Source organism: Podarcis vaucheri, assembly GCF_965113315.1.
Source record: "Podarcis vaucheri genome assembly, chromosome: 8".
In the NCBI taxonomy this organism is placed as follows: Eukaryota; Metazoa; Chordata; class Lepidosauria; order Squamata; family Lacertidae; genus Podarcis; species Podarcis vaucheri.
The window spans coordinates 88,641,598-88,661,840 of NC_138766.1; the positions used below are offsets into that span (position 1 = coordinate 88,641,598).

The 20,243-nt window shown below is 42.2% G+C and overlaps 1 protein-coding gene and 1 pseudogene across 5 annotated transcripts in view; both read right to left on the bottom strand.

The window, feature by feature from the left end:
• The window catches only part of PTK2 (protein tyrosine kinase 2), a 221,046-nt gene extending 201,874 nt beyond the window's left edge, over positions 1-19,172 (bottom strand). For 2 of the 4 annotated variants that reach the window (XM_082235525.1, XM_082235523.1), the window contains exon 1: positions 18,813-19,021. The gene's annotated coding sequence lies outside the window, so the exon portion shown is untranslated. Of the gene's footprint in view, positions 1-18,812; positions 19,022-19,096 lie in introns of those variants that run through there. The other 2 variants (XM_082235513.1, XM_082235524.1) reach the window with 2 other exon arrangements.
• Positions 9,103-19,049, bottom strand: LOC309539816 (large ribosomal subunit protein eL8 pseudogene; annotated as a pseudogene). The gene is made up of 2 exons: positions 18,813-19,049; positions 9,103-10,028 (listed from the first exon to the last, which is right to left on the bottom strand). The product of its transcript is annotated as a large ribosomal subunit protein eL8 pseudogene (transcript).
• Positions 19,173-20,243: the final 1,071 nt, after the last annotated feature.

Sequence of the window (20,243 nt, forward strand, 5' to 3'; positions counted from 1 at the left end):
ATCCAGATAGTGGTAAGGAGAATGACGTTAAAATTATGGAACTGGAATATTAATGGAATGAACAATAAGAAGAAACGGAACGGAATTGAACGTATTTTAAAGAAGAAGAACTTGGATATCATATGCTTACAGGAAACACACGTGGCCAAAAAACACAGGAAGATCCTCATCAATAAAAGGTTAGGGAACGAATTTGTATCTTCAGACAAAAAGAAAAAAAGAGGGGTGGTTTTATATATTCAAAATAAAATTGAGTCCCGCCAACTATTTAAGGATGAGGAAGGAAGAATAATAGCGGCTCAGATTAAATGGCAAGGTGAAGAACTGATAATTGTTGGAATCTACGCCCCAAATGGGAACAAGACAGAATTCTTTAGATTATTGGAAGAAAAATTATTTGAATATATGGATAAAAAAATTATAATAATGGGAGATATGAACGGCGTGGTATCAACAGAAATGGATAGATTGAGGGAAACAAAGAATAAAGAAGGGAAGTTGCCAAAGACTTTTTTTATGATGATTAAGAACTGTAACCTAATTGACATCTGGAGATTTAGGCATCCGTTAGAAAAACAATTTACGTACCATTCAGAACCAAACCAATCAATGTCAAGAATAGACCAAATTTGGGTGTCGAACGAATTAGTACCAAGAATCCAAAAAATTGAAATACAGGCTAAAGTTATCTCAGACCACAACCCGATTAAGATGGAGTTAAAAGGATTCGAAGAACGGACTTTCAGATGGAGACTGAATGATAATCTTTGGGACGACCAAAAATTTGTTGAAAAAATACAGAAAAAATTGTCAGAATACTTTCAAGATAATTCAGATAAAGGGACAAAAATGAGTGTAGTATGGGATGCATCCAAAGCAGTGATGAGGGGTCTATGTATCCAACAAAATGCATGGAAAAGGAACAACAAGGAAAAAAAGATAAGAGAGATCTTGAGACAAATTACGGACAACGAACAAAAATTGATTAAAAAACCTAATAATGAGAAGATAAGGCAGGAAATAAAGGCTCTACAAACCCAATTCGCAATGCTAATAAATAAGGAGGTCGAATGGAATATAAAAATGTTAAGACAAAAAAATTTTGAATTTGCAAATAAATCTGGAAAATGGCTTGCTTGGCAGGTAAAAAGAAGGAAAGAACAAAAACTAATTAACAAAATTGAATTAAATGGGGAAGAAATTACAGACCCGAAAGAAATTAGGAAAGGGTTCGTGGACTTTTATACACAACTATATAGGAACAATGAAAGGAATAATAAGGAGAAAATAGAAAGATATCTCGAAGAAAAGATGTTGAAGAAGATCCCGACAGACCAAAAAGAACAACTTAACGCCCTAATATGTAGAGAAGAGGTAGAAGAAGTGATAAAAGAATTGAAAAGAGGGAAGGCACCGGGCCCAGATGGGTTTACATCAAGCTATTATAAAGAAATGAAAGATAAGTTGATAGCCCCGCTGACCGATGTAATGAATAACATCTTAAAAGAAAAGGACATTCCTGAAACATGGAAAGAGGCTTTTATTACAATAATCCCAAAACAAGATTCGGACCCAACACAGATTAAGAATTACAGACCTATCTCCCTATTAAATACGGACTATAAGATCTTTGCCGGCGTTTTAGCTAAAAGATTAAAAAAGATACTATCAAAAATCATACATAAAGACCAAGCTGGTTTTTTGCCAGGAAGACAAATAAGTGATAATACAAGGAATATAGTCAACATTATTGAATTCCTTTCCGATAGGTGCGATAAACCAGCAAGCTTAATTTTTGTAGACGCGGAGAAAGCGTTCGACAATGTAGTCTGGGACTTCATGTTGAAAAACTTGGAGGTTATGGAGGTGGGACAGGAATTTCTGAATGGTATAAGGGCAATCTACACAGAACAGAAAGCAAGACTGATAGTCAACAACGTCATTTCTGAAGATATTAAAATAGCTAAGGGAACAAGACAGGGATGCCCCCTTTCGCCACTGTTATTTATAGTGATTCTGGAAACCTTACTAAATGCAATAAGACAAAACAGACAAATTAAAGGGGTCACATTAGGGGCTAACGAGTACAAGGTTAAAGCCTATGCAGACGATGTGGTTTTGACTGTGGAAGAGCCGATAGAAAGCATAAAGGAGAGTTTGGAAGAGATGGGGAAATTTGGAAATTTAGCAGGATTTAAATTGAACAAAGGGAAAACAAAAATGATTGTCAAAAATTTAGACCAAGATAAGATTGAACTACTGCAGCAAAGAACAGGGATTGAGGTAGTTAGAAAAGTTAAGTACCTGGGAATATGGCTTTCCGGAAAGAACATTGATTTGTACCAAAACAATTATACCCCAGTTTGGAATAGAATAAAAAAAGATATGGAGACATGGGCCAGAATGAAACTATCTTTCTGGGGACAAATATCAATGATTAAAATGATGGTGCTCCCCAAGCTGTTATTTTTGTTCCAAACTATACCCATAATAAAAGGCACAAAAGATTTCAAAGACTGGCAAAAGGTGATCTCAAGATATGTCTGGGAAGGGAAGAAGCCCAGAATTAAATTCAAACTATTGACTGACATAAAAGAAAGAGGTGGCTTCTCCCTACCAGACATGAGATTGTACTATGAGGCAGCATGTTTGTGCTGGATAAAAGAGTGGGTAAAATTAGAGAATAATGAACTTTTAGACTTGGAAGGATTTAATAACAGACATGGGTGGCACGCCTACCTCTGGTGCGACAAAAAGAGGGTTCACAAGGGGTTTAGCAACCATGTTTTCAGAGGCGCTCTAATAGAGGTTTGGGATAGATATAAAAACATATTAGAACCCAAAACTCCTCACTGGTTATCTCCGTTAGAGATAATGGGGGTAAAGAAAATCAACATGAGAGGAAAGTGGGGAAAATATGAAGAAATGGTGACAAACGAAGGAGGAAAGTGGAAAATAAAACCATATGACCAGGTCAAAATTTTTACATATGATTGGTTGCACTATTTTCAGATTAACGAAATGTTCAAAAAGGAGGTGAAGGAAAGGGGTTACGAGGAAAAAGAGTCTAGGTATCAAAAGGAGATAGTGAATAATGAATGTAAAAATCTGTCGAAAATGTACAAAATACTGTTGGAATGGAATACGAAGGACGAGGAAGTGAAATCAGTGATGGTCCAGTGGGCAAGGGATTTTGGATACAATATCCAATTGGAGGATTGGGAAAGGTTATGGAAGGTGAACATAAAATTTACGGCCTGTACGCTTTTGAAAGAAAATATGATGAAGATGCTTTACAGGTGGTATATGACGCCAGTAAGGCTGGCAAGGATGTACAAGATAGATAATAAATGCTGGAAATGCAGACAGACAGAGGGGACATTTTACCATCAATGGTGGGAATGCAAAAAAATTAAAAAATTTTGGGAGGAGATTTATAACGAAATGAAAAAGATGCTGAGATATACCTTCGTTAAAAGACCAGAAATCTTCCTATTGGGTATTGTAAGAAAAGATATAGAAAGAGAGGACCGCAAACTTTTTCAGTATGCGGCAACGGCCGCAAGAATTGTGCTAGCACAGAGATGGAAGCAGGAGGAAATTCCAACGGTGGAAGAGTGGAGAGAAAAATTGATAGAATATGTAGAATTGGATAAATTAACAGGGAAAATTAGATACACGAAAGACCAAAAGTTTATTCAAGACTGGGGGAAATTTGTGGGGTATCTGGAAAACAACTGTGATGTAAATACAACGCTGGTGGGTTTAAAAGAGGCACTGTAAAGAATTAATAAGTATTGTCGAATAGAAATAATGAAGGAAGGGAGGGAAAACGGCAATATGTAAGAACGGAATGCGTATGAAAGGGAAAACTACGAATGATTGTCAGTAACGTTGAAGGAAGTCCAAAATGGATAAGAATGTTATGATATGGATAAAAATGTATAACTGGTTGGAAACCAATAAAATTTTAAAATGCAAAAAAAAAAAAAAAAAAGATAAGCTCTATCATATTTATATCCACAACAAAATACATCAGTGAAAAGTACTTTTTATTTTGAATAAACCCAGAATTGCAAATTGGATATTTTCTGAATTAGAATGGCTTTCAGATTCACACAAGCATATAAATGCAGCATTCGAAATTAGCCAGTTGTCAGTCGCTTTTTGCAACCCAGGAGCGCCCCCTTGTGGCCAAGCTGAAATCTGCAGTCACCAGAGGGGAGATCGGGCTGATTTTCAGCTGTGAAAGACATGTTGTGGTTGGAGCAGGAGGGGCGATCTGGCTGTTCAAAGGGAGTCTCTTTGGAGAAACAGAAATGCTGTGTGGAAACACCCTTTAAACTGGTGCATATTCTATAAAATAGGGTATTTTAGAAATAGAAGGAAGTGTGGAATTTTATTATCTTTTAAGTACAAGGGGTGCCAGTACAACCCATCAACGTATTATAATTCAAACTACAAGGTGTCAGTCTTACTTGCATTTTTACTGGAAGTGAAAAATGAAATAAAGAAGTGCCTTTTCTTGGGGAAACCCCATTTCATATGTCAAAGTAAATGTTATGTTAGGGTTTCTATAAACCACCTTTGAGGGTTTTCATTCTAAATCCTAGTTATCAATATAGAATAGTAGGCTTTTTGTTTTTTGTATTTTTGTGTTTTTTTAAGTGCAAACATTTCCCACAGATTTCCTCTCATCCATACTCATGGAGTTAACACACTACAGCTAAAATGATAATTTGAGGTAGGGGCAAACCTTCAAAGAAACCAAGCATCTTGAAATAGTGGAGCATCACCCAACCATTTACAGGGAAAAGCTTTGCTCTACAGAAATAAAAATATTAGAACTTTGAAAATAATCATGTTATGTAGGCATGAATGGACAGAGTTAGACAATGTCCCTCGCTGGCAGCTCCACCTATCACAGAAGTAATAATAATAATAATAATAATAATAATAATAATAATAATAATAATAATAATAATAATTTATTATTTATACCCCGCCCATCTGGCTGGGTTTCCCCAGCCACTCTGGGCGGCTTCCAAAAGAATATTAAAATACTATGATACATCAAACATTAAAAGCTTCCCTAAACAGGGCTGCCTTCAGAAGCTGTGACATTGTAAATGGAAAGAAAAAGTTCGCCTCAGGGGTAGTCAGTGTGGTGTAGGGGTTAGTGTCTGTAGAACTAGGACCTGGGAGACCCAGGTTCAAAACCTTACTCAGCCATGTTCACTGGTTGTGACTGTCCTAAACATGCCTAAACTTCAGTCCATCTGTGCTCTCTGTACAACCTGTTTTGCAATGGCTGGTTACAACATTCCAAATACAAAAAACTGTGAATAGAACCAAATAAATTCTCTTTGCAAAGTTATTCACAACTTTATAAAAGATGCAGGTTTTGGCAAACTACCCACTCTAACTGAGTAAAAGAGGTTTGGTTTTTACTTCTGCTAGAATGAAACTGCAGTCACATCTCTTCTAGACTGCTTTTTCCACTTGATTGCTTCTTCATTTTAAAAGAACTCATCTTTCGTGCACAATATTTATTCCATCTTCAGCTAAATGGCCCATCTTGTCTTCATTTGCTGTGTAATCATGTAAAAAAAAATGTTTCTAGACATACTGTGGCAACTGAAACCTAAGCTGAAGGTGCCATTTGGCTCCCAGCTCTTATATCTCAGTTTCTGACTGTGTAAATGCCACCTCTAAGGTATTTCCAGAGAAATACCTTCCTCCTACTCCTTTTCAATGTTCAGTAAGAATTTGCTTCTTACTTAAACGTCATTACAGTGGTACCTCCAGTTACGAATTTAATTCGTTCCGGAGGTCCATTCTCAACCCGAACCCGCTCGTAACATGAGGCGTGCTTTCACTAATGGCGCTTCCCACTGCTCCCAGCGAGCGACTTCCGCAAAGGTCACAACCGGGAGCATCTACTTCTGGGTTAGCGGAGCTCGTAACCCGCAGTGTTCGCAAGGGGGACAGTACGTAACACGAGGTTCCACTGCATCACATCTAGCACACAAGTACTGAAAAGCCATTTCTTATACAGTGGTACCTCTGGTTAAGAACTTAATTCGTTCTGGAGGTCTGTTCTTAACATGAAACTGTTCTTAACCCGAGGCACCACTTTAGCTAATGGGGCTGCTGCGCCGCCGCTATGCGATTTCTGTTCTCATCCTGAAGCAAAGTTCTTAACCTGAGGTACTATTTCTGGGTTAGCGGAGTCTGTAACCTGAAGCGTCTGTAACCCGAGGTTCCACTGTACATCTAAGCATCTGCTGTACTTTTTTGCTACTTCTTATCCTAGAAAGAATCAGTAGAGAGTTCATTTGTATCCAGGAGTCCTTCAGTACTAGACAGTTAATTAAAATCCAGTATATGGCAAAGATTTTTGTTTACGGCAGGGAGGCCACACTAAGGCATACTCTATTAGCATTCCAGCCTTACATTAGCCAATAATGATGAAATTGTAGTCTGCTTTACTACAGAACAGTAAAAAGAAAGATAGAGGGGACAGGAAATTGTAAGAAAATACTATTTCATATTTAGCATTTATATATATCACTTTAGGGTGTTCAAAGCCATTTACATACCACAACTTAGAAAACCCCTCATCAACTGTGTTAAGTAAATGAGAAAACACACATATGCCCAATATAATGCTTTGTTTTTGACACAACAGCCCCCAAGCAGTGCAATACACCAAACCACATAAGGCTTTAAGGCTCCCAAGCATGAAAAGTACTTGCAGGTGACAGGGCACAATAATGCTTTGCCAAAATGGGGAGAGGGGAGAGGTGTATTAAGAGATTTAAATAACATTAATTTCTGGACTGATTGCAGTCAAGATTTCTGGGGAAGACCAGTAATTATTTTGACCACTGGTTGACTGTAAAACTCTGACTTCATGGAGCTTCATGGAACATTTTGAATGCCTGAGATCTGTTAGGACCCAAAATCTAATGCAGCCTTGTGTTTGTTATTCTTGCTATCTGCACACACTTCCCAAGTACCTAACTTTCACTACCCACAAAAAATGCCTTATGACTCATCACTTTCAGTTATGTTTCCAGTATTGACCTCGGTTACTTCTGGCCTCGTGCCTAACCATGCCCTCTAGCTGTTCAGAAACCTCTTCCTAAAATTATCATGATGTGCAGCTAATTAAAAAGACCCTCGTTAACATTTGCTGTCGCGGTCCTCGTTATAATATCCTCCCATTTCCTTTTGCTAGTTATCAAGAATGGTAGGGCAACTGCAGGGACTGAACCAATAAAAACTACTCTTTGTTCAACATCAAAGCTGAGCGAGACCAGGGCTTCAGGCTTATTGCCTATTTCAATTTCTAATGCAACACATACAAGCAATTTGCAGTACTGTATGATTTGCTAAACACAACACTTAACCTAAAATATAAGATACAAGGCAGCAAAATTCACTAGGAAATTACCAAGAGTCAATTTGTATGTGGAAAGAAACTGAGCAGACTGCAAGTAGAATACACAATGGAATTAGAGGGGAAATATGCACATTTTCAGACAGAAATACTATGGTGTCTCCTGTCTTTCCCTATGATTCTTCCCAAAGTTTCACACACTCTAAATCCCAATGCCATATACTCATGTCATCTCCCTTCTTCCTATCTCTCTCTCTCTGTCTCACACAAACACACACACTACAATCCTAACTTCCCAGAAAGTCCCACTTGTGGCCCACTTCCCTCCCCACTCTCAATCTGCAGATAAACCAAACCTCCTCACCAACAACCTTCCTCCCTATGTTCTCTGGGAGAAAACAGTTCCACATGCAGTGGCTGGCTTAAGTCAGTTCATCTAGCAATGATGAGGCTGCTTCAGCTCTTAAAAGCGAAAACTGGTTGGAAGGACAGAGGGGCGGGGGAAAGCCGAATGTAACCCTTGGACGTCTAAGTGAATTCTAGTTATGTAAGAACTGTGCAACATATGCTACATTAGCTCAATTCAAGAAAAGCATACAAATGCACAAGCCCCAGCTTGAACACAGACAATATTCAAAGTTTTAAAATATTCCACAACTCTCATTTGGGAAAACAAAGGTCTTTCTAGGCCATAAAAATAATTAAATATCAGGAGACGGTAAAAAAACACATCTTTTTTTCTGCCCCATCCATCCTCCAGAGTTAAGCTAAATAATAAAAAGGTAGCAAGGCACTAAAACAGTGGTTTCAGATAAATCAACAGCCTTACATTTCATAACATAGGGTCCTCATATTGGGCCTACTTTACTGGACTGAGTCGTGCATGTTTAAAAGCATTTACCGTATTTTGCGCCCCATAAGACGCTCCGGCCCATAAGACGCACCTAGTTTTCTGGGGGGGGGGGAATAAAGAAAAAAAATTTTATTTCCCCCCCAGGTGCGGGGCCAGAAGAACCAGGTCGGGGAACAGTGGGAAGGCACGCTCTGCCTCCCCGCTGTCCCCCAAGCTTGTGGGGATGGCGATGGGGAGAAGTGCACCAGTCCCGGGAGGGCAGGCAGCTCTGCGCCGCCATCCCGAGCGGGACAGGACTTAGCGCCCCGCTCGGGATGGCGCCGCAGACCTGCCCAGGACCGCAGGCAGCTCTGCGCGGCCACCGGGAGTGGGGCGGAGCTTCGCCCCCGGCTCCCGGTGGCCGGGGAGAGCTGCGCTGGTCCCGGGACTGCAGGCAGCTCTGTGCAACCCTCGGAGCCGGTCTCCCGAGGGTTGTGCAGAGCTTCCTGAAGCCTGGAGAGCAAGAGGGGTCGGTGCGCACCGACCCCCCTCGCTCTCCAGGCTTCAGCGAAAGCCTGCATTCGCCCCATAAGACGCAGGCACATTTCCCCTTCATTTTTGGAGGGGAAAAAGTGCGTCTTATGGGGTGAAAAATACGGTATCACCCAATCTCAAGAGCTCAGACTCTTTAAAATAAGTTACAAATATGCCACTGTAATAGTCCATGCCAAACCTCAGCTACATTTCTACCAAAATTTCAGTTCATAACTTCACGTATTACTGACACCAGAAAGGTAAAATGCACATATGGTCCTGAGGCTTTAAAAACATCACATAAGGAATTCACCCATTTCCATTTATAATCTTTCTTTATTTTTTTATTTTTTTGCAGTATTTTATTTTTATGGGAATAACTTCTTGAGGCAAATCTGATACATCTATCCAAGTTTAGTGGCCAGTTCTTTAGCCTTGGCTTTTTCAAGCTTAGCAATGCGGGCCACTGACTTTGGCCCCAGAAGATTGCCACCCCAGTGACGACGAATCTCATCGTATCTCTCATTGTAGTTGGTCTTGACAGCTTCCACGAGTTTAGCTAGAGCTCCCTTGTCCTCGGGATTAACCTGAGTGAAGGCAACACAGGTACAGGTCTTTCGGTGGACAAGGCGACCCAGCCTTGCCTTGCCCTGCCTTTGATGATGCAATAGGGCACTCCCATTTTTCTGCCCAAGGCAGGCAGGAAAACTACCAGCTCAACGGGGTCTACATCGTGCGCGATCACCACCAGCTGCGCCTTCTTGTTCTCCACCAGAGTTGTAACAATGTTGACACCTGCTCTGAGCACAGGAGGCCTCTTGGTAGGGACACCGCCTTTCCCTGCAGCCTTTTGCTCTGCACGGGCCAGCAGCCTCTGCTTCTTCTCTTGCTTCGTCTCAGGCCTGTATTTGTGGGCCAATTTCAGAAGCTGAGTAGCTGTCTGGCGGTCCAATGCTTGAGTGAACTGGTTAACTGCTGGAGGCACCTTCAGCCTTTTGTAGAGGATGGCTCTTTGGCACTGAAGTCGGATATAACGAGGCCATTTCACAAAGCAAGTCAGGTCCCGTTTGGGCTGAATGTCCTGCCCGATGCCGAAGTTCTTGGGCCTCAAAGAGGATTTACAACCTTCTTGGCCTCCTGTTTCTTGACCACGGCAGGGGCCGGAGCCACCTTCTTCCCCTTGGCCTTCTTCCCCTTGGGCTGCGTAAGTTGAAAGAACGATTCGGTGAATTCCCTACTAAAAGCGGGCGAGCCGCACACACATCAGAGGCCCCCAAACCGGTTCCCCATTTCATCCGCTCTCCCAAATACAAGGCGCCAGGGTGTCCCGTGCTTCCCCTGCCAGAAGAAGCCCAACCATTAGCCCGTTTAGAGGACCGATGGCGGTGGATTGAAAGTCCGCCGCTACAACAGACACAACTCACCCCATTTGACACCTCAGATGTCAAAGAGAACAACAACTACCAGACTTTTAGAAGACATCTGAAGGCAGCCCTGTTTAGGGAAGCTTTTAATGTTTGATGTATCACAGTATTTTAATATTCTTTTGGAAGCCGCCCAGAGTGGCTGGGGAAGCCCAGCCAGATGGGTGGGGTATAAATAATAAATTATTATTATTATTATTATTATTATTATTATTCATAATCTTTCTTAGAAGGTTGACACCAGCCCTTACCCTTTCTCTGGAAGTCAGTCTGCCTCACCCTCTGGGGATCTCTTAGGGATGTTATCATGTGGGCGTTATCTTTCAGGGATTAGAGGAAACAGTACTCAAAGGACCCAAGTGAAAGTGACTTCAGTCATGGGTAAATTGCTAGATAAGGAAGCCACTACATTTCTTATTGACTAAGTTTTGTTCTGGATAAGTTTAACAAGTTCACTTGCAGAGATGCTGTGTGTTATCAACTTCCCTTTTCTTAAGATTCACAGGATCTGACAAGACATCCTGAGAGGTTATTGGTAACTATAAATCACTTAGCGTTCATGCTTGTTTATCACACTTATATCCCACTTCTACAAGTAACATAGAATAGGTTATATGGAATTATAATACTTTAACCTCATAAATCTGCAGGACAGATGATGAACCACAAAGCAGCAAGGCCTCATGGGCATATACCTTCCTGTCATTCCAAAGCCTTTCGTAAGTCACAATATTTTTTTTAAAAAAGCTTCTTATTGTCAGCTGCCTTGGAAGCCTATTATCAGACAAAAAGGTGGGATATTAAATAAATTTTCTGAAATAGATCTGGCTGAGGTAGCACTTGCCCCATGAGCATCACAGCAGAACAAAGAAGTTAACCCATGGAATCAACATCCACTACTCACTGCTTTTATTATGCATACCCATCGCAATAGTTTAAGGATATGTGATCAGCAGTACGTATTCATTCATTCAAGCATCAGGCCTCTATCCTGTGGCTCACAGCCTATTTCCATAGCTTGGCACAAGAGCTCAGGTAGTATTCAAGGTACTGTGTCTCTGAAGTTGCTCAGGACTTTGTATATTAATCAGGGGCATACCTAGAGGTTGGCTAGAATTGCTCCTGCCAGTGATGCAGGCCTGGGGGGGGTGTGTGTGCAAAAATTGTGTCTCTCCACCCTGGCTCGGAGACCACTCACCCATCCATACACTCCCTGGGCCACTCCTCTGCTGCTCTGGGTGGCCAGGCAAGGTGTGCAAGGCTCCTCTGGGTGCCTCAGTGGAAGAAACCAGTTGCCATCATGGACCATCACAGCAGCCCTGTGCCCCCCCCCCCCTTTCTGGTCTGCCAGCTTATTAGAAGTGTGAGCAGAGCACTTGGCGGGAGGTGTTCACGGTGAGTTCTGGCACCTCTTTTTGTAGAAAAATAGTATTGGTGGTTACAATTAATTCTACACCAAATTATGTGCTAGTTTGTCATCAAATTACATGGGTAATCAACATGGCCCCCAAATCAGAAAAGCTTGAGTCCAAATTCTGAAATTGCAGAGGGAAAGTATAATATGTTTTGAATATGGGTGCTTATCAATGGAAGTTTATTGTTGAACAGGGACTCCTCATGCATGCGAATTTCTCACTGTGTGCTCACAATATTGTTGCTATCAAAATTGTCAACATTTAATTCAGATATTCATTTTCCAGAGCAAAGCCAGCAAGTGGATGGGGCGAACCTGTTGCTGACAACTCATCTGAGCTAACCCTTACAATATTATGTGCCTACCTGGAAGCACACTTAAATGCCCAAATCACCTGAAGAAGAGTTCCAATTAGCCAGAAAGCTAAATCACAGCATTTTGAACACTAGTCTCCTCTGCTGCATGCCATTTAGGCAGCCTGATCAGCTGACCGATCCCAGAGGCCAAGAGGAGGTGCAAGGATAAATCATATACTTGGAAGGAAAAAAAAAACGCTGTCCATCCGTATGGCATGCCACACCAGCATCAAACACCAAAGTCCAGAACAGTATAGCAAAATCAGAAGGGGAAAAACACACACTAAACAGCACACATAAACCAAAGATGACTAAAGTGAACAAACCAGACCAAAAGGATTAGCATCATACCTCTACCTACAGAGCAATCATAGAATCACAGCATTGTAGAATTGTGGAGTTGGAAGGGACCCCCAGAGTTATCTAGTCCAACCCCCTGCAATGCCCCATTCTTTGGGGGGGGGAGCAGGAATTTCTAGAATCTGTCAAAAGCAAAGGGGAGCAGGGCATTGAGACTTTCCTTGCCTTGATTGCAATCCAGAGGATCAAAACAAAAGGTTTCCCAAAAAGAAGAGAAAGCTGGCAGGTAGTGGCTTGCTTCTTCCCCCTACAACAGCTTGTATCGGTTCAACCAACCTTTCAGCTTAATATTTGAAATGACAGGACTGAAATCTGGGACAACATCCCCTGCTCCTCCCCTTAACCAACGAACAGAGAAGGCAGTTATTGCCTAGCTAGGAAGATTGATGTGTTCCTATCTTTTTTTCTGTTGCCAATGCAAAAGACAACTCCTCATTCCTGGAAAGTGAAAACTTACAAGAGTTGTCCAAGTACAACATTATACAGAAAAGAGAAGCAAGGCAAGATCTTTAGCTCTGGTCTTTTCAAAGCCACTTGTCTTAAGGATTTTTGCTGACTAAACTAGTCTGTTCCTTGTTCAAGTGAAAGGATGGGAAGCTATTCAAATACCCAAAAAAGCACCAAAAAACCCTGAATGATTCTCCACGGAGTTTCTACGGCAAGATCAAATTTCACTTTATGATTCTGAAATTTAACATAACAAGAAATAGTCAGTTTAACAGATATAGACGTTGAAACTAGAAACCAGTCTAGAAAGAAATAAGGAAACAGGAATAGAAATGCTTCAAAATTGTGAAAAACTTCAATATGTGAGTTGCCCACCAGAAAGAAAACACAAATATGCTTCCAATTAGAGTAGTGCAAATGACCTTTTGAAATTCTCCACTCAATCTGTGAGTACGGAAACAAAGGACAGTGAGCACCATTTCACCAAATTTCTCTATGAGAGACATTTTTCAGTATTTTCTCAGGCTTGAGGGGCTCATAAGCAGTGGCAGCAAAGCTTCTTTTCCCTTAGGTTTAATGTGATGCCATTGCGAATGACAGCATCATCAAATGTGTTGGCAGCCTAACCATCATTTTGCACCCTCCACAATCTTCAGACCTATTATTATTATGGAGCATGTGGGGTGGAAAGGGGGAATGGCAGGCACCACAAAAAAAGAAGAAAATTCCGAAGAGAAGCCTTTTTCTCTCAGATAGATATCGGAAAAATGCCTTTAGAGAAATTTCAGCTCAATTCTACATTCAGTGTTGGAACTACTTTGACAGATTCTACTCAGAGTAGATGAGGGAAGTAACAACATAACTTAAAACTCCTGCTTCTTCATTGAACATTAAAAGTAAAATGATAAATAATGCCCACCTCAACAGATTGGAGCATGTTTCTGCTGAAAAAAGTAACAGTTATCAAGTTCTTCACAGGAATGTAGTAAGAACAGAATACTTTTTTATTTATGCATATAAGAATAATTAGCATTTCAGAGTATGTTTTAACTGTTTAAGGTGCACCTCATACATTAGCTCAGAAATTCTCACAACCACCCTCTAAAATGTTCCTTATTTCAAATAAGAGCAAAGGAACCGTGGTTTGCCTAAGCCCACATAGCACATGTTCAGACAATACTTTCCCCACAATACACACACAACTCTGGAACATCAGGAACAGCTTTTTAGGCTCGCACACTTGCTCCTCCATCTAACAACGTTGCAACCTGTTCTCATAGCAGCTAGCCAAATGCCCATGTTAAGTCCACAAGCAGAACATGAATGCATCAGCAGTCTCCTCACAATCCTATTTTAAAGCCATCACTAACTACATGCTGTGTGAAGTAGTAGTTTCTTTTGTGCGTAAGTCCAACATCCAGCCTCACTGGATGGCACCAAGTTCTAGCATTATGAGGGGAGGGGAAGCCTTTCTCTATCCACTTTTTCAACACCGTGCACAATTTTATACATCTTTATCATGTATTCTCTCACTCAGCAAAACTAAAAACCCTCAAATGCTGCAATCTTTCCACACAGGGGGGTTGCTCCATTCCCTTGATTGGTTTTGGTTGCCCTTTTCTGAACATTCTCAAGCTCTACAATAACTTTGAGGTGAGGAAATCTCAATTGCACACAGTCACACCACAGATTTATACAATAGCATTATATGGCAAGTTTTATTTTCAGTCCTTTTCCCAATTATCCCTACCATGGCATTCACTTTTTTCACAGATGTTGCACACTGGGTCAAGATCTTGACTGTGCTATCTACAACAACCCAAAGATCTCTTTCCTGGTCAGTGACCACCAGTACAGACCCCATGAGCATCTGTGTGCTCATATATATACACATACACACAGTGCTTTTTTCTGGGGGTTCACAGGGGTAAGTATACCCCTAAACATTTTGTGAATCCAAGTTTGGCCTAATTGAGGGGCAGTATTTCAATATCAGTAGGAAAATGTGAGTACCCCTAAACATTTTTTTAGAAAAAAGCACTGTGTATACACACGCACACACGTGTGTGTGTCCCAATGTGCATCACTATACATATGCTTACACTGAAGTGCATCCTTTGATGTTTTGATGTGCTTAGACAATAATGAAAGAACAAGAGCATCCGTGGATATTTGAACCCAATTGCATGGTTCAGACATAACAGAAGCCACATGAGTAAGTTGTGGTTAGCCTCAGGCTTCCCCAACACACACACTTTTGTACACCAGGAGGTAAAAATAGGAAACTTCAGTTATCCAATTTTAAACAATCTCAGTGCAATCCACAGTGCATCCAACCTCTGTCCTGCAGCTTATTAAAAAAATATTGAACAAGCCAGGAACAGAAAGCTTTGTTTGATCCTGGTTTGGTTCTCACTTACTAGAGTTTAAACAAACCACTATTGCCAGATATCAGCCTTAACAGGGAACTACAGCTTGCTTAAAATTAAAAACCTCTCATCTTTTCCATTTGCTCATGGAAGAAGAAGAGCATGAGACCCCAGCTCAGCATAACTCGTTCAGACAACAGGAAACCATGGTTGGGCAAGAGATCCCATGTTCAATAAGCCATAGGATAACCCTACTCAAATGTTGCCTTCCAAAGTACAATGTAAGTTCATATAAAGCCGAAGGTATCTGAAGATAGTGTATCTGAAGAAGTGTTCATACACACGAAAGCTTATACCAAGAACAAACTTAGTTGGTCTCTAAGGTGTTACTGGACAATTTTTTATATTTTTTTATATATTTTGACTGCGTCAGACCAACACGGCTACCTACCTGAATGTAAGTTCATGTCTCTTCACCAATACCCTACACCAATTTTCATTACCTCTCATATGTATATGATGGTAGTATCAATAATACATTCAAAAATCTCAAACAATTTCAAAAGCAAACCTGAGAGTTTCTTTACTATTTTAGATTCTTAACTCCTAGTTATATTTTTGAAAGAAAGTTAGTAACAGAGCTACAAGAATACTGAACAATGGCAAGCATACAGCAAATGTTCAGTTCTAACAGCTCCCTTTTAAGCATCTTTTTTTTAAAATCAACACTGCTGATTCTTGAAGTAACTATCTTCCTACATCACACTTCTGAAGGCAGCTATCAGCAACTTTCCTGTGCCATTACTCAAATTACAAATTGTTTGCTATATTTGATGAAAGGCATATACACAGCTCTTAAGAGATGTGAGAGGATTTGCAACATCCTATTATCTCCGATCTGTAGGCAGCAGCATACCAAATATTTCTGTCATTCTGAAAGACCCACACTGATGCTTTGATTTTCTTGCAATAGTGGAGGAAACAATATTTATGGAAATTTCCAACTTCCTTGAATGTTTACACATATTAGTATCAAAACCAAATTAAAAGATTCATCCTTTGTCACCAAGAGGCTTGTTGAATCTACAAACTGAATTGTTGCTTTTGATGTCTCTTCTGATTCGTCCTCAAAAACTAGAAATCGTTTACATGAGAACACGCTCTTAATACCATGCCATTTACTTGAAAAACAGGATATGATTACATCACCCCTGGAAACAGGACTACAGTGACCAGATGCAATCAACAACAGGGGCTCTTGAACATTTAATAGTTGTGAAGAGAGAATTTCAGCAGGTGCAGTTGTTACTCAAATCACAGCATTAAGAAAATGCCACATGTATGCCATAATCCCTCCTTCTACTCAGTAATAAAGACCTTTAGAACTTTTCAAGGCAAGTGAATACATTTTTACTTTTTGGGGAGAGGAACAAATCTCCTCTCTTAACATTAACTGATGTTCCGTTTAAAGCATTTAAATAACTGCTTTGGTTTTCACAAAAAAATGATACATTTTAGTGATTCAGAATGCTGCAAAGCTGCCTTGACTACACGGTGGGATACATGCTGCTACACAAACACAATGCTACTCAGTTATAAAGAACTGCAGCATCACAGATCATTGCTTGTATCACAGAACCCTGAACCAGCAAATTGATAACACAGAAGTGCATTTATACACAATGAAGAGCAGTGTTGTAACTTAGCTTCATATGAGACTGTCAGCAAAAGGGAAGCCAAGGCTTGTGATATCAGGCCCTGCAGCTGGAATGAAAGCAACTATGATACACTGAACAGAATTAACCTCAGGCACCTGGGTTCACTTCCCAGTTCAGCTATAGACTCAGTAAGGAGAGGAGAAATAATTCTCGCCTCAACATTCAGTAAAGCACAAATGAAGAAAAGTTGAAAGGACGAACAAATTAAATAAGATGTTGCTGGCCTTGATCCTTTAAATGGCGGACAAGTTATAAATTCTATCATTTAACATACACAGAGGGTGTCATTTAAGAAAGGAGTGTGGGGAGGGAAGAATCAAAGCTAACTACTTCCAGATGTGGGGGTGGGGAGGGGGAGTGGAAAGCTTGCAGTACGGATGTTCATCATGAACAATGAACTCTGAAATCTCCACTGGCAAACTTTCTGCTTTCAGCTTAAACTCCCTTCCAATATCTTTATTATGGTACTACATATATTGCCAGAAACTCAACTGCAGATCAGCAGTACAAGAGCCCAGTATTGGTATTATAGCCTATACTACTGGAAGAAAAGTAGTTTCAGTTAAAAAAAAAAAAAGTATTGCGAGTAATACAGAACTGCCTAGTTCACATAATCCCTAGCTTTGTATGTTAGAACTGGCCAATATACTAATCTAGAACAAATAAATGCAAAACAAGCAATATATTTAAAAGTTAGAAAAAGAGAAGCATGGGCTGGAAGGAACAACGCACAAAATTCTGGATTAATTTTACTATATACATATGATCTGGAAATGAGTTAAGATTATTTTGCAGCTGTGCCCATCTCACTGTGGGGAGAGTGTGAAGAAGAGAGGGTGATTCAGTCCATTTACACTGGATTTGGATCGTTTCCTCCTCAAAATCTTTCAAAAGAAACCTTGCCTTGGGTGAATAACACACCACCACCACCGCAAAACACACAAGCACACATACACTCCCCCTCCTTTCGGAGGCTACCCTTTCCCCTGTGGATCAGGCAACCTGAAATTTTTACTATTTGGCCAAAAGATGCGCACACGAGAAATCTCAGCAACTTCCCTTGCAGCCTTCCCACTTTCATACACAAACACACACCACTCCCCGTGTTGCTTAAGATGCACACGCCGACTCACAACTCTCCATGCTACAGGTTATAAGCGTGTTTCGGAGACGGATGCATCCCAGACTGGAGGGCCGCCCCGCCCTTTTCCTTTACTTTCCCCCACAAGCGACCCCCTTCACACGCCCCAGAGGCACTTAAGGCCTACACGGCATTCCTCGTGAACTCGCGTGGATCTTCCACACTTCGCAAAGGCTGGGTCAGGAACGAAACACGGAGGCGGGGGCGGCGGCCGGGTGTGGATCACCCAAAGGAAAGGTTTATTATTTTTAGGCAGCTTCGTTTCCTCTTCCCTGCTTTTGTGGGGGGGGGGGGGAGAGAGAGAAAGAAGGGGGGGAGCGGCTTGGTTTCTCTTTCCTTCGCGATTCCAGAGAAATCAAAGAGCCCCGAAGTTTGCAGAGCTCGGCTGGGCCCTTTTGTTAGTGGGAACACACAAAAACCACAGCGACTGGCGTGCAAATCACAACACCTCCACAGACACACACAACTCTCGCTCCCATTCAAAAAGCCACGGCCACTTCACCTTTGCACCCACCCACCCCATACACACCCCCTGGCGGAGCCCTGCCCCACAACCCTCCCCTCCATCTCTCTGTGTGTGACATAAAGAGACCCTCAGGGATGGAAAACTCCCTGTTTACATGTTATTCCATTGCCTTCCCTCAGGAGGAGGAGGAGGAGGGCGCGCCTTTCGGAGCCCCCACCCCACCGTCACCCCATTCCCACAACCGCTTCTTCCCTCCCCACACGCATCCACGCTCCCTTCCAAACGGGCCGCCCCCGCCTTTCCTCCTCCTCTTCCCCTCACGGCTGAGGGGGGATGAGAGACTCACCCGGCGAAGCCCTGAGGCGCCACGGTCATAAGAGCCGAGCGTCCATTCGCCCGCCTCCCTCGTCTTCTTCCCTTCCTTCCCTTCCCTTCCCTTCCCCCGCGGGTCGTTCCGCCGGTCGCTTCCCTCAGCCGGAGGAGGAGGAGGAGGAGGAGAAAGCTGCTCCTTCTCCCGCTTCCCAGGCCGCTCCGCCCGTCCCTCAGCCAGCCGGCCTCCCTCCCTCCCGGCGCGCTGCACCATGGGATGCGCCGCCGACGCCGCCGTTGCCCTCACATATATACACATACAGACACGCGCCCGCCCTCGCGCGCGCGCGCTCTCTCTCCCTCTCTCTCCCTCGCCTTCCCCTCTCCAGTTCGTTCCCGGCGCCTACAACATGGCCGCGAGCGACTGCGCGGCGAGGGAGCGGGAGCGCGCGGCCCCGCCCCACCCCCGCCTCGAGCGCGGGGCACTGAGGGCGAGGATGCGGCGCCTCCGCCCAACGCGCGGTCCCCTCCTCACGCCGAAGTATCCCCCACTCACACACGCACACTCTGAGGGGAAGAAATCAGAAACTTCTCCTCAGGGGGTGTGTGGGGAAAGTTCGGCAGGTAGATAGATACCTGATAGTACAAGAGCTTTGTTAAACGCATTTTGGTGTCCCTGCGAATGTCCCGGTCCTCAAAACACTCTGCACTTCAATTTTACTAAAAAAAAAAAAATTCCTTCCAGTAACACCTTAGAGACCAACTAAGTTTGTTATTGTTATAAGCTTTCGTGTGCATGCACACTTCTTTTCAGATTTCTCTCCCCCCCCCCCCACTATGGCAGACCAACACAGCTACCTACCTGTAACTTCAATTTTACTGTATGCTTCTGAAACGGACCATTTACAGTGGTACCTCGGGTTACATACGCTTCAAGTTACATACGCTTCAGGTTACAGACTCCGCTAACCCGGAAATAGTACCTCGGGTTAAGAACTTTGCTTCAGGATGAGAACAGAAATCGTGCTCCAGCAGCGCGGCAGCAGCAGGAGGCCCCATTAGCTAAAGTGGTGCGTCAGGTTAAGAACAGTTTCAGGTTAAGAACGGACCTCCGGAACGAATTAAGTACGTAACCAGAGGTACCACTGTATAAACGGCAACTCCTGGAGAGATTCCATCAACAGTGTCTCCAAAAATTTTTACACATCACTTGGGAAAACAGGCGAACTAATACCAGGAAGAAGCAAAGATCACCAATGCTGAAGTGATGATTCTTCGATGTCAACTTCGTTGGACTGGTCATGTTGTGTGGATGCTTGATTGTCGTCTTCCAAAGCAACTACTCTATTCCCAACTTAAAAATGGAAAGCATAATGCCGGCGGTCAACAAAAGAGGTTCAAAGACTCTCTCAAGGCAAATCTAAAAAAAGTAGTATAAACACCAACAATTGGGAAACACTAGCCTGCG